The following is a 16,157-nucleotide window of genomic DNA, read 5'->3' on the forward strand; positions in this document are numbered from 1 at the left end:
AAGAGGTACTGGTCAGCAATGACTGGGGAAAAATTGGGAAGAAAACTTGAAGAAACTTTATTGGTAGCAAGTCGCTCTTGAACATGACACTTTCACTCCGCATCCGAGTCAAGTTGGGTTGTTCCGTTCATTGGTCATATCACCATTGGTCCATCACACCATCCATATTTGGGGTTAACGCTACCAATCCATCATGTCAGTGTCGCCGGTATGTTCAAGAGAAGTCGCTCAGAGAATTCACCTGTGTCTCATCCACTGCAATACATTTACGCTCCATTCTTTCATGACCGCCACCCTGAACCTTATATCATCAGATCGTTTTCACCTCCATTAAAATCATTTGCTCCGTTCCGTGTCATAGATGTGGGATTCATTAAGGCCCTCCTATGACGGATTGCTTCTTGTCGACATTAGCTCATTATCCAGGAAGTCGATCTAGGAACAACCCTTTCAGTACTTTGAAGCTTGCATGCCTCAATGGCAAGTTTCTCACTTCCGGCGACAGGTTTACATCAATGGCCTTCGACCGAAAGATTTTGTGTGGTGTTCGACACCAAGTCCCTTATTCACACCACGTGAATTGTACTGTAGTACCTTGAGGGTCATCATCATTATCGGTGATTCCTCTCGCGCCTGTTAACAACTTACATCATTGGCTGGTAATCAGGTGATGTCTTTCCATGTTCGACTCCAGAACATATCTCACATGGATCGACTTGTACTTTGAGTGAAGATCAAACGAGATTGAAGACCCCGGATCTAGTTTCATCCATCCAAGTTGCGATATATATTCAGGAAAATAAAGACATCAAATGTACATCATTGCTGCACAGATAATCATCCAATCTAAGGGATGATGGCTCTACCAGAATCATCAGTCTGCACACAGACGATTGTCTGTCTTATGTACATGAAAATGAATTTATAAAGCTGAGCATGGGAATGCCCGCCTCAACTAGATCATGAAAATATTATGAAGATAATGTATTGTATTGTATCTTATTACAGGTCGCCTTCCAGCTCGAAAAAACTTTGGATCCTCATGATAAAGCATTTCACCCGACATCAAAAGATTAACGACCTCATGCTTTAGGGGGCAACTGTTATAGACATTTTTGGGCACTGCAACCCCAATCATATATGTCCATAAACCAAGGGCTCCTAAGTCCCTAAAAGTGTTGCTTAACACTCTAAAGAAACAAGGTCAGCTGATTACATCATCTCCCAGAAGTTCTCCATGAAAAACTACTCAGAAATGGTCAAAACTGGACCATGCTGATTGCTCAGTGCTGAGGGTGAGATGCATTGCACCTATTACAAACGGGAGGTGCGATGCATACTAAAAAATCCTTCTATAGGGTGTGATGGACGAGAATAGACAAGTGGTGGAGACAATTTGCAAGGTGGATGATCATGGAATCTTCCAGAAACTTCTCCTGTGACACTTGCCTCTCAGAATTGCCCAAGGATGAGTAAGAGATCAATGAGATCTCCAAGTGGAATCAAGAACTATCAGAGAGAAGAAACTAATCAAAAACCCAGAGCTACCTCACACCTTTGCAAATATCTATACATAGATCTCTCATCCCAGAGATCCAGAGGTTGGAGGCTGGAATTTTGTATCTTGTAAGGAAGTGCTGCTGGTTTTTTGGTGTAACATCATAGTGTTGGGTGATCTAAGCTTTTCATGAGGTGAAGAAGGGCTTTCTTGCTGAGAGGATGACGCTGGGTCAGAACAATTGGTTGTAATCCTCTTTGTTATTCCTGATATTAATAAAGCTATTCAAGTTTTCCTCCACATTCTTGTATGATTGATGATATATGCATTTGTGTGGTCAATATATATCTGGTCCTATATTGTTTATGATTGTAGATCTTTGTTCTTGGATAGTGTTATGCTGCTTTGATTCCACAGGTGCTCTTTGAAGCTAGGTAGACGAGGAAGCGAGTGGCAAAGATCTATCAGAAGGGAGAGGAATCAAGCAAGGAACCAAGCGCAAGACAGAGGTTGGTCTCCTTTGTTCTCCTCTTATCTACTTCTCATAAAGGAAAGCGAAAGTAGTTTTAGTTTGTTTGTTTCTAAGATAGCTACCAGTCTTAGTGGGACTAGCAGATCCGAGTGGACACTAGATTTCCCGATAACACTCTCCAGTTCTTCTGTTACGACAAGTCAGCTGCAGCTTATTCATAGGGATATCTACCAGATGGTGCTGCTCTAGAAGATGCTCCATAGTGTCCAAGAGGGGGTCCAACTGGGCATTGTGTCCCCAAGATTCCGCATGTCCAATTGAGAAATTGAGATCCCCTCCCAGAATAAGATTGTCGAAGTTTGTGAGAGATAGGTTGAGTAGGTGATTCCAAAATTATTCCCTGTTATGACAGGGAGCATAAACATTGATAATTCTGAATTCCAGGCCCAGCTCCGAGGAGTATATATCCATACCAATAAAACCAGCCCCTCCCCCACCCCCCCAAGGATGAAAGAAGCTTAATCGTGCAGGGGTTAATGCCAAGTGTGATTCCCCCAGATTGTCCACTAACATCCAAAGCATGGAAGGTCCATCCCGACTTCAGGGAGTTCATCACAGAGATGACCTACTCGGCCAACCCAAGGGTTTCTTGTAGATAGATAATATCGATCTGCTCAAAATCCAAAAATCTTCTGAGGGCTAGTTTTTTGGTAGGGCTAGAACAACCCTCTACAGTTAAAAGAGATCCACTTCATGTATGAGGCTGGGCGAGGGTGTTCGATGCTCTAAGAACCCTATCAAGTGTAGTTTGCTTACTTTGAGCCACATCCACCCCTACTTGGATAATGGCTTTAGAAATGAAAGAATGCTGACCCCTTGGAGGCTTGGAGATCTTGGAGGGAAGAGATCAGGCCAATACCAGAAGTCTCAAAGGGCTATTTCCCCCGAGAGCAAAGATTGTAGGGGTGAGAGTGACAAGAGGAGACCGATGCACTAGGAGAGGGAGGTGAAGTGGTCAGCCCAACTACAGATGGCGAGGTGGTAGTAAAGGATGGGGGAGGGGGGTTTAGAGGGCAAGTAAGAGGAGTGGTGGATATGCATGCAAAGGATGCAAATGCAACATGCAATTGAGGTGCAAAAGTAGATAACGATAAAGAATATGCAGAGCAAAGAGATGAAGAAATACCCACAGAAAGGGCGGCCGCAGTAGCTGCCCGAGATCTTGTCATGGGAGGTGAAGGAGGTCGAGGGGTGGCCGATGAAGTCCTCTGTGCAGAACTACGACCCGGTGGCTTCAGACGAGAGGACTAAGAAGGCTGCTTATCCACGGGTGCTTGTGTTGCAGGGTCGACGCCATCCGTGTCTTTGATGGGAGAGGAGGTAGCAGTAACCAATGGGCATTCCTTGTAGAGATGGCCAACCTTGTGACACCTCCTACATCTGAACGACACCCCTTCATAATCTAGAATCTGGATGTGGGTGAATCTTTTCCACTGAAGAGTGATCTTCTCCTCCAGTCCTTCTCTGGTGTCTAGGTACACCAGGATGCGTGCCAACGATTTGTTGCCTGAGGTAATGAAAGATTTATCATAATCAAGGAATGTGCCCAATACATTCCCAATGCGAGTAAAAATGTCCTCATACCAGAAATGCAAGGGAAGTCCCAAGAGACAGACCCAAAGCAGTCAAGCACCCAATTGCTCCCACTCGGGGTCAAAAAGAGGACTCCATCTCTTAAGCAGCACAGGTGCCAATTCTATGTGCTAGTACCGTGAGAGGACCCATGATGTATAATCCTCCCTTTGAAAACTTAGAGCGAACCAGCCACAAGCCAGAGTGGTAACGGACGGGAGTTCACTGAGGATGTTCCCCCAAATCTCAGTGACCCAAAGACGGAGCTGGGCGGCCGAGTAAGACCTTCCTCTGACCCTTCCCACCAGAACCTTGTTCGTCGTGTCCACTACATCGCCCATTTGTACTCCTTCTCTAAAACAGAGGGACAAGTCCCTGTGTGAGGCTTTGACGCACTTAGATCTTCTAGCTTTTGCCCGAACGAGGGGCCACCGGATGATCATGTAGGGGATCCTGGGTACTCGAGGGAGCCTCCTGTGACCTAGGGTTTACGGCTGGGACATTGAAACAACGAGATGAAATGGATCGCTGCCCAAGTTCAACAATAGAGGTTGGAAACGATGATGAAGCCGAGTGTGCGAACGGGGATTAACCCGAGAGTTGATACCCACAAACGAGGGATGGGCGAAATTGGACTGCAATAGGGGTGAGTCAGGGAGCGAATGGTCGAAAGACGGAGATGGAGGAATGCAGGAGGAAAGAAATTGTAAGGAGGCCGGAGAGAAGGAAGGACTATCGAGACCCGATGATGAAATTGAGAGAGATGAAAACGGCAGGCTGGGCACAGAGGCGCTGGGGTCCGAGTGAACAGGCAGCGGTCCCGACCATGACAAATGAGGATGACTCGGGGACCCAGAAACGACACACCCGGCAAAGAGCTAGGGTATGTCCAAATGGGCTCATAGGGGAAAGGCTCCTCCGAGTAGTCGACAACATCTTCCTCCATCACCGACAAATGCTGCAACCAAAAAATGGAATGGTAGGAACGGGCTGTAGGGTGTGTTGACCACAATGTCGATGGAATATGCGGCAAACCGTCATGGTGAGATCACCACGCAGATTGGGCAAGGCGAAGATAGCTGCAGCTATAGTGAGAGTGAAACAAAGCCTAAACCCTAACCGAAATCCGTCACTACCCTTGATCAGAGCTCCATTTTTTAATGGTCCAAAAAGTTACACTTAGTTTGAAAAGATTTTCATTTGTTTTTTAATTTTATTTTATTTTAAAAGTCAAAATATTAAACATTACGACATCTCTACTACATGAAACTTAAGAAAACCTCTTTACTAAGATAATAATATTTTTCACAAATAATTAAAGATAATTATTATTCATTTATAATAATTAATTTATTATAAAAAAGATGTAAAATTAAAATGAATATAAATTTAATTTTCATAAAATGCTTTTCTTTTTTATTAATATATAAAAAAGTGATATATATTTAAAGCACCGAAGAAAACAACAACGTAAGTGAATGACAAGGAACAACGTCAACCAGAGGATGAAAATTTAGCGTCAACAAGGAGATCTACAGCCAACACTAACTTGTAGATGAAGTAAACTTTTAGTATTGGTTTACTGCTTACAAACTAAACTTTTGCATACTCTGTTTTCACCGAAACAAAAACATTTCGAGGTTTGGAACCTGGGTTGTGCTACAATAAACGTTCAGGCACATCCTCAGCCCGGCCAACAGCTAGAGACACATACAGAAATCAATCAAGATATTTCAAAATATAAGACTTCCAAATGTTTTGGAAGGATTTTGAAATTCATGCATAATCTCTATGACAAATAGGAGGGAGTTGCTAAACTATCTATTTCCCCAACTTTAGGTTACTCTTGTACAGAACTGTTGTGCAAATCATGGATGACGTCATCCATGGCCGCCTTGTGGGCTTCCTCAGCCAGGAACGAGGGGCTCAATCTGATCATTAGAACACATAATTCCTTTTCGTCAAGGGCCCCATCACCATCTGAGTCACCTTCCTTGATCATCGCCTGGAACTCCTCGTCCTTCATGCAATCCATTCCCAGGAGCGTGGCGTTTCTCTTGAGACTATGGAATGTGATGAGGCCTTTCTCTGGATCTGCCAGGAGACGGAAGCCATTGCAGAGCTCCTTCATGAGCCCTTCCTCCCCTAATTTCTCCGCCATCAGAGGCAGATAGTCCTCAAACTGAAAGTCCACACTGGGTTTGCCCGCCATTTCCTTTGTCACTTGGGCATTCAAACGTGTATCTGCAGAGTTATGAAATTGCAGTATCTCTGATGAAGCATAAAGCGATGAAGGTTGTGAATATATAAGTAACAATGGCAGCGAAAATTAATGGAAGAGGCACAGGTTATATTCGCGGAAGTTGCCGAGGGGAGTCACGGAAACTTCCTTGAATTGAATGGCATTGGTGAGACTCACGGACCTACGTAACGCTATTCCTTTACAGGCAGTCGCCGTAACTGCAGTCCTCGTTTGGCGAGAAAGACAACTCAATGGCTCCAAATTCCAGAGCATTGTCCACAAAATGTCATGTTAGGGATTTTCCATGCCATTTCCGCCTATCTGTCTCTGTCCCTCTTTTCCTAACAATACAAATTGGGATGCACGCCACGTAAATTGAGTCTTAAAAGGACAGCTCCAGTTAAGCTTTATTTTATTTGGATTCATCAATGTCGTCATGCCCTGATGCAATTAAAATTGAATTGGGAACTCCTAGATACTAGAGATCAAGGGTTGGAAATGACGATACGTAGGTTTGGACATTGAATCCCTAAAGTTCAATCACTATCAATACCAAAACCAAGAGTTACCATTTTCTATGGATGGATTACGGATAGTAAGCAGTATTTATCATTTTCTTTGAAACTTCACTTGAAGTTAATGAGAGCATGGAGTGTAAGTGGTCGCATGGAAAAACAAATTAGTTTTTTTAATTATATTATTTTAGAAGTTTTCTGGTGGGCTTTTCTCTTAAATCTGTTAGGAATTTCTTGAAATGACAAGTTTGATGGGTAACTTCTGCACAATTGAAGTGCTTTAAGAGTTTTTCACGACACTAAATCCAAAAAAACCTGTTTAAATAACACAAATCAAAATTTCACCTCAAATTTTTTAGCTGATTCCAACACCAAAAAATCAATAAAATCACACGGAAAACAACTCCTTAGAAAAATATATTCTACACTTTTATTTTTATGGCAAAAATGGCTTAATTTACTCTTTAGTTACAATTTTATTTATATGGCAAAAAGGCTTAATTAACTCATTAGTTACAATTGAATGAGTCATAAACGACTCTCTGTATAAATGTTGGATGAGGACATTATATAAATGTAGGTTGAGGTCATTAATTCATCACTAGTCTATTTTATTTATTTTTTGGGTTGGAGTAGTTTATTTTAATAATTAATTTAATAGGAAATAAAAGAAATATTATAAACAGAGTTGAGAAATTTATATTATATCATTTATATGAATGGTTGTGACACGATTCAAGGATTGAATTACTTCACATTAAGTTGTTAGTAATTTTTATGATAAGCATATATATTGTATGCAAGAGAATAGTTTATAAAAGAAATAATCCACAATCATGTATAGTTTATATGATATGATTATTAATGTAAATTTATTTTAAATAATGATTTATCAAATACTAAAATTAATTTGATTTTTTAAGGTGTAATTTGTTATTATTTAATTTCATTTTATGTATTAATTTTTTATATAGTAAATGAAATAGAATTAAATGATACAAACAATATATTTTTGGATCTTTCTCCATGTTTGATAGATCTCTATTTAAGATGGATTTATGTTGATTTAATTTTTTAGATGTTGTCATACGCATAGTTATTTATTTTTCAATTACAAATTAAGCAAATATATTTTTCCATTTCCATATCAACTTACAATAAATAGTAATTATAAATCTAAATTTACACTAAATGTTGGAATAAGAGGGGGGACGGGGGTGCGGGGTAGGAGGGGGGCTTAATCAGTAAAAGTGAGGTTCTTAAAACTTTAAGTATAAGTCTTTAATTCTTTTCACTACTCCCCAGTTACTGGTGAGAGCATTTATACACAATACAAATGAACAACAAGATAAGGCAATCACATGTACATACAATCCATCACATGCACAACATACACATATTGACGCATTTATTTTTACATGGAAACTGAAAGGGAGAAAACCACCAATTTGCTTGTTGTTATGACTTGAATTAAGTACCTACTCAATTACATCAATTTGTTTGTGAGCACCCACTCATAGGAGGCACCAACCCCCTTAAGATAACAAGCCACTACTTGCCAAGAGGCACCAACCTCTTATGAATGTAGGCAACTACCTTCTCTAGCCATTGTTCTACTTTTCATACAATTTTCAAACTAAAAACAAAGACAAATGTATATACATAGAAATGCAAATTTGGCATGTTCTGGTACCAGTTCCTTTCTTTCAGCTCCCCACTTCTCCTTTGAATTGTTCTCTTTACTGCGTAAACAACTCAATTCTTGGCCCTATGATACACCTTCTCTTAGTGACGATTAGCTCAGTCACACACCCACAACACTGCACTCTGTAACACTATACAATTATGCATTCCCCACATTTCATAACTTCTCTCCACTGTTTTGTTCCTCTGTTGTGATGTGACCGATGTTGTTTATGTTGTCTCTATACCTGATAGTGTGCTACAACATGGTATGGTCTGTTGTTTCTCGATTAGATTGCTTGCACACTTCAGAAAGGCTCCCTATTCTGTTGTAACTTGTGTTCTCAATCACGACAACTAATTTAATGTAGAGGAAGAAATTCTGAGTGATTCCCCATGCTGAGAATTAATTCTAAGTAAAATTGTGCACTTCCAGAGAGGCGTTCCATGCTTACAAACTGATCCAATTGAAAAAATTGTACCTCAAGCATGACTTTCTTGTTTCAGGTCAAACTTTTCTACACCCAACCGTCTTTTTCATTTAATTCTTCATGGCATGCAAGTAACATTGGGGAAATCTAGTTTTCATTTCATCCAGGCCCATTAAATTTGCTTTGCAAGATGAGTTCCTCGCTTCCTTGTTTATGCTCTTTGCAGTCACCATTAATACTGGCACCAACTCTAATCCTCTACCACAATTAATGAATTCACCAATAATACAAAAATAACATGCAAAATTAATTCTTGGGTATGTCTTTCAATATTGGTCGGGAGTTCATGAGTTGACCCGATCTGCCTGCTTGTGCACCCATATTAGCCTTAACCCCCAACTTCCCCGTAGGTTTGACTAGGGACTTTTTCCACTATTTTCGGCTTGTTCTAATCATTCAACACTGACATCTAAATATACAGGAAAAATTACACAAAAAAATCTTGGCACAAACTTCGAGGTTCTCCCAAATCATCAATGTATGTCATGTTGACATCATCCAGGCCACATGGGTCCTTCTGTATGGTGACACATGTCACCTAAATTTAGTCCATTAGGCCATCCAAATTGTCGAAACTCCCTGACACATATACTCCATACTCCCACGTCATGTTGATGTCACCTACCATGTTGCCTGTATTGGGTCTCACACAGGTTGGAGGTCAGGAGTCGGGGCTTTGTTTTTCTACTAATTTTTTTACACGACCTGACCTCCAACTTGTCCTGAGTAGACCCACCTCTTCACTTGGCTGACTACCAAATAATCCACATGCCCGACCTGGTAGCTAGTCCCACATAGGTTAGGGGCCAGGGTCAAATCTTTGTTCTCTTGCCAAACTCTGATCCACCACCCAACCTATGACTTTGTAAACTTTCTATGCAACACGACCCTACTCCAAAAATGGCTAAGTCCAAATTTTTTTTAACAAAAATATTTCACACAAAACACGAAGTCTATGTGGAACCTTGAGCCATGGAACCATGTCTATTGACCTTTTGATCTGCAACCTTTGACCACAATATCTTTCGATCCAAGAGGTCATTTGAAAACTTCAATATACCATTGGAAATCTCTTTCTGAGCACTATCCAACTATGTCATTTCTAAGAGCTTTTGAACTAATATTCTGAGGTATAATCTCCTCCAAAGTCTAGGAATCCCTAACCATCATAGTCATCTCTTCATGGCTTCTTCATAACCTTGCTACTATGATGATTCTCTACAGAGTATTGCGACAACCATGGGACTCCCCTTGAATAACATGTTCTTCACGGCCAACATATGTTTCCTATGATCTCAATACTAGTCTGGTTGACATCAATGCCAACATATCAGGTGCCACCAACCAATTAGACAATGTCAATTCTCTAAAAATCTCCCCCTTTGGCATTGATGGCAACATTGTAAGCTCCCCCTGAAACCAGCAGTGGTCTTCTTCATCGTTTTTCTTCTCCTTAGCACTGGTAATCTTCTCCCCCTTTTTCATCAATGGAAAAGGATTCTCCTTAAATCTCCCCTTAAACCACTGTAGCCTCAAGTTGGATAGATGCCAACACTCATTGTAAATGAGTCATTTGGGAGGAGGAGTCACAACTCCTACTTTTGTTGGAGATACACAAAGGTATCTCTTGCAAGTGAATTATTAAATATGTTTGCTAGTTGTTCTTTAGTTTCCACCTATTCAAGTCGGACAATATTAGCAATGACCCGTTCTCTTAAGAAATGAAACTTGATAGGAGTATGCTTGGTCTTTGAGTGCATGACAGGATTCTTAGAGATGTTGATTACAATTTTGTTTCCACACATGATTGGAATTGGATCAGTCAAATCTACTTTAATGTCCTTCAAGGTCTGCTTCATCCAGAGAATTGATTAACAACAAGTGGCAGTTGCAATATACTATGCTTCAGCAGTTGATAAAGAAATGGAGTGATGTTTCTTGTTGACTGACCAGGACATTAAGTTGCTTCCCAAAAAGAATGTTGCACAAGAGGTGCTCTTTGTATCATCAATATTTTCTACCCAATCAACATTAATATAGGACTTTAATTTAAACTCTCTTCTTCTAGCATACCACAACCCATAGTCTGTTGTCCCTTGAGGGTATTTGAAAATTATTTTTATAGTAATGACAAGAATTTCATGATGGCAAGCTTGAAATCTATCCACAAGACCCACTGCTTGCATGATTTCTGGTCTTAACGTTGTGAGATAAAAAAAGCTTCCTATCATTGATATGTAGACAGTGTGATTTTCCATTCGTGTCTCATCTTCTTTTCATAACTTACAACCTGTAATCATGGGAGTGCTAACCGGCTTGCAATCTTCTAGTCCAAATTTATTCAAAGTTTCTTGTAGGTATTTGGATTGGGAGATAAATACCCCAAATTTTGATTGAGAAATTTGCAATCCTAAGAAAAATGGAAGTTTTCCTATCATGGGCATCTCAAACTCTGTTTCCCAAAAAGAATGTTGCACTAGAGGTGCTCTTTGTATCATCAATATTTCCTACCCAATCAACATTAATATAGGACTTTAATTTAAACTCTCTTCTTCTAGCATACCACAACCCATAGTTTGTTGTCCCTTGAGGGTTTTTGAAAATTATTTTTACAGTAATGACAAGAATTTCACGATGGCAAGCTTGAAATCCGTCCACAAGACCCACTGCTTGCATGATTTCTGGTCTTAACGTTGTGAGATAAAATAAGCTTCCTATCATTGATATGTAGACAGTGTGATTTTCCATTCTTGTCTCATCTTCTTTTCATAACTGACAACTTGTAATCATGGGAGTGCTAACCGACTTGCAATCTTCTAGTCCAAATTTATTCAAAGTTTCTTGTAGGTATTTGGATTGGGAGATAAATACCCCAAATTTTGATTGAGAAATTTGCCATCCTAAGAAAAATGGAAGTTTTCCTATCATGGACATCTCAAACTCTGTCTGCATATAGTTTGAAAATTGATTTCCCAATCATTCAAGATCGTTGCCAAAGATTATGCCATCCACATACACTACCACAATTAATAGATGATCATCTTCAGATTTTATATACAAATTGTTGTCTACAATGCCCTTCTCAAAGCCTTTTTTTTGAAGGTATCGATCCAATCTTGCATACCAGACTCTGGGGGGCTTGTTTGAGTCCATATAAGGCCTTTTTTAGTTTGCATAGAAACCCTTCATCTTCAGTGAGCATGAACCCCTCTGGCTACTTAATATAAACTTATTCTTCCATATCTCCATTGAGAAATGTTGACTTCACATCCATTTGATATATCTTGATGTTTTTATGACTGGAAAAGGCAAAAAACATTATGATAGCTTCCAGTCTAGCTACTGGTGCAAAAGTTTCCTCAAAATCTATCTGGGCATACCCTTTACAGATTAGTCGAGCCTTGTTCTTGATTACTTGAACCTTCTCATTTAGCTTATTTTTTAAGACCCATTTTGTGCCTATGATGTTTTTATATTTGGGTCTTGGAACAAGCTACCAAGTGTCATTCTTCTCAATTCGGTCAAGTTCTTCATTCATAGCTCTCACCCATGACTTTTCCTCACTATCTTGACTGAGATTCTTAGGGTCAACCTGAGATAGCAAAGCAAGATTTGCATGGCTTGGACTGCCAACAAACTTCCCCTTGGTCTGAACCCCAAGTCTTTGATCTCCAAGAATTTGACTCTCAGGATGCTCTTTTTGTAGATACATGAACGATGTTTTGGGCCTTGGAGTTGTGCTTGTTTCTACGTCCTCATTATTTAACTCTATTTCTTCATGGTATGATGCCCTGATGGCTGAACTCTCTTCTCCATCTGAGTTCATGTTTCCTTTAGAGGACTCAGATTATGTGATATTTCATCTATTACTACATCAATGCAGTCTTCAACCCTCTTTGTCCTTTTTTTGTTAGTACTTGTATCCTTTAATTCAAGCAGAGTATCCTAGAAATATACCCTCATCAACACATGAATCAAACTTTCCATGATTTTTATCATTCTTTTTGTTAAATCATTTTCTCCCAAATACCTTGTAGTATTTTAGTGATGCAAGTCTTCCCTTCCACAACCCAAAGGGAGTTTTATCACTATTAGGCCTAAGTTGTGTTTTGTTTGATAGGTACACTGTTGCTTGTGCTACTTATCCCCAGAAGATGTGAGGTACATATGCTTCATCCATCATTTCCCTGGCCATTTCCTGGATTTTTCTATTATTTCTCTCAACTAGTTCATTTTGTTGTGGAGTTCTAGCCACAGAATACTATCTCCTTATGCCATGCTCTTCACATAACCATTCAAACTCTCGTGTGGTGTATTCTCCTCCTCTGTCTGATCTTAAGCATTTGATCTTTAGATATTTCTCATTTCCCACATGAGCTTTAAAATTTTTAAAATGTTTAAACGCTTCTGATTTTTCTTTTAAGAGCACGATCTAAGCAGCCCTGTTAAAATCATCAATAAGAAGCATAAACTACCTCTCTCCTCCTAAGATTTTTACTTTGGTTGGGTTGCGGATCTCTGTGTGAATTAACTCAAGTGGCCTGGATGAAGAGAATTCTTTTATCTTGAATTAAGTCTTGGTCTGCTTACCATATTGACTTGATTTGTAGATTGAATTATTAGGCCTTGATAGTCTTGGAAATCCTCTCAAAGCTCCTATCTTGTTGATTCTTATTAGACTGTCAAAATTCATATGACCAAGTCTCCTGTGCCATAACCGAGTTTCATTTTTCTTGCTCAGATAGCATCTTACTCTAGAGTCATCAAACACATATACATTATTGTAATTTTTTACTGCCTTTCCCACTAGATTTCCATCTTTTCATGTCGAACCTCACAATATTTGTATCAAAAGGTCACATTACATCCATTATCACACATTTGGATTACACTAAGCAAGTTGTGCTTGAGACATTCTACATATAACACAATTTGGCCTTTAGTATTTTCATCAAGATTGACTATGCCCTTACCATTAATTCTTGCTAGGGCATTGTTACCGAAAGTGACATTGTTCCCTCTATCATTTTGTTTTAGTGACAAGAATTTTCTCTTCTCCCCAGTCATGTGCTTGGAGCAACCATTGTCTACATACCATATGTTCTCTTGATGATGCACTGACAGAGCAAGTCCACATTCCATGTTCTTTCTAGATTTTCATTTCCAATCCTCCTTATCCTTCTCAAAAGTTGGTTGCCAAGTGTACTAGGACTTAGATGGGTACTCAAATCTTCTTTTGCATTCACTCACCTTGTACCAAAAATTATTACATTTGAAGCATTCAACATCATTCCTTAGGGAAGATAATGGATTTCAATCTTTGAGAGGAGAGTTTTGAGATCTAAAATCTTGATACTTATTGTATTGGGAATTTTCATCTCTTTCAATTTTTATCGTTCTACAATCATCAACCTTATGTCCAAATATGTGACATTTATAACAATGACCATAAAATAAATGAGAGTACCTGAAGTGAGAAAGTTCATGAGTTTGTGCATGAAGGTGTTAGCGCTTGAAATTTCACCTAGGCTGAGATAGACAAATCTCAAGGCTACATCAAACCATTACACCTCGTAGCTAGCCCTACGAGGAAGGAGAAGGCTCTCTCTGGTCAGACTCAAGGTATTTTCTCAATGGGGTGAGCTGACCAATTAGGATCAAAAATATTAGGCTAGTAAACTGATGAGGAGGGTTGATTTAAAGTTTTTTGGGGTTTTTGGTGGCAATTGGAGGGAGTGCAATTCAGGGTGTGGGGATTGAGCTCAGTTTTTGCAGGTGGGTCTTTGGGGCAAGGTAGGAGTTTGTGCTGATGCCTTTAGCTGAGATGGATGATCCAGGAAGAAAGAGAGGGAGCTAAAGAGGGCAAGCAATGACTTTGAAACCTCTTTAGACAGTGGAAAACATAAATATTAAACAAAATTGAAAGCTGAGCATGGCATGCATGAATTCAAACTTTATCACTTCTTTTGTTTAATTAGCAGCAATAGAATAAGAGATGGAACACATAAACACACTTACAATGACAAGTAGGAAACACACCATCAACACAATAATCCACAAGAATCCACAATGATGTCTGCAAAACCCTGGCCTTCCTTTTCCTCAAATTGCAGAGATACAAGTAAAATATACAATAGAGCTTCTCCCTCAAGAGTCCAACCATCAAAATGAGGATGAGAAGGCATCATATAGCTGATCTAACTCCTTTCCCCACCTCTAGGGGTCGAGCTCAGCTTCCTAGGAGTAGTTTGAACTAATTCTAAACTAAGAACTAGATAATAGGCAGTCAAAACAACTTGCCTCTAAAACTTAGGAAACTAATCCATGCATTAAATTTTCACTATTTACATCAAAGAAAGTTCTAGAAGTGTCAAAGGAGATTAAATGCATCCATGTGCCATGAAAATTACACCAAAGTTTCTTATTTACATGCCCAAAAGTCATCCAAGAGTAAAAACAGTGTTTTGCTGGCCGAAATGGTCAAATCTGGCAATTTTCCCTGAGTGGTCGCGCCCCTTTGCAGCTCTGGTTAAAGGCCTTCCCGATGTCCAAATCAGGTGCAAGATAGCTTGTTGGAAAGGTCTGGGAGTCTACTTTCCAACCCAAGTGGAATTTCTGAATTTGGAGTTGATTTGACCCCTCAAAAATCATTTCTCCCAAGGCAGCTTTCTGCAACTCAAAAAAAGGGGCAGAAAGTCAAAATTTGCATGTATTTTGAGCTTTTGGAGGCCCAAATCTCCATAAAATTTGAAACCCATCCATATCCAAGTGTATTTTGTCATGAAAAATCCAAATATGTAGATTTTTCCTCAATCTAAGCTGTCCCCATGAGTGGTCGCGCGGGGGGTGAGACCACTCAAATGACCAAAACCTGTAAAATGCTAAAAAATGCCAAAAATGCCTCAAAATCCTCAAAATTTCTTGTGTTTGCTGCTGGGAGGATACTAATGAGTATCATGGTGAGTGAGTGATGCCTCAGCCAAGATACGGAGTGGGTTGGCCTTCTTCTTCCTCGAAAGAGCCTCGTTCAACCGCCGTTGAAGGATCTTCATCCTTGCTTTGCAAACATGCATTCTTGCCCAATAATGATCCTTCATGTGTCTGAGCAACCTTTTGTCTCAGTTGGCTTTCTCCAACAGCTGCTGCAAGTGTACATTTGAACTGATGAGCCTTGATTCCCGGTCCCTAGGCCACAAGTCACCCGGCCTCCTACGGTTCAAGTCTCGGTTGCTACGAATTCTCCATAGTTCATCCAACTCTTTTTCCTCTTCTAGTTGCTTGTTGCGCTGCTCCAAGTAATTTATTGTCCACTTGGCCATGTCAAGCTTCTCCTACAGCAAGCGATTTTTCGCCTCTCTCTGTTGGATGATCTCGTCCAAATCTGATGTAGGGGAGCGAGCATTAAGATCAATGATGTTAACCGGCATGTCAATGGCTCTCTCCTCCTCTGTCACGGGCTGTTTGCCCTCTCGTACCTCTGATGAAGAATGCGAGGCCCCTTCCACCTGATGTGGAGATAACACTCGCTGACCTGTAGCTGATGATGATGGCGAGACCCCTTCCACCTGCTGTGGAGAAAGTACTCGCCGAGCTGCTGCAAACAAGGCCCTCGGGCCTTTCTGAT

The 16,157-nt window shown here is 40.0% G+C and overlaps 1 pseudogene; it reads right to left on the minus strand.

Annotated features, from left to right (window-relative positions):
• Positions 1-5,147: 5,147 nt before the first annotated feature.
• LOC149233233 (calcium-binding protein KRP1 pseudogene) lies at positions 5,148-5,915 on the minus strand (annotated as a pseudogene).
• Between the last annotated feature and the right edge of the window lie 10,242 nt (positions 5,916-16,157).

Source organism: Pinus tabuliformis, chromosome J (genome assembly GCF_031772625.1).
Source record: "Pinus tabuliformis cultivar Carrire ecotype Pingquan chromosome J, CPIR1, whole genome shotgun sequence".
NCBI classification, from domain to species: Eukaryota; Viridiplantae; Streptophyta; class Pinopsida; order Pinales; family Pinaceae; genus Pinus; species Pinus tabuliformis.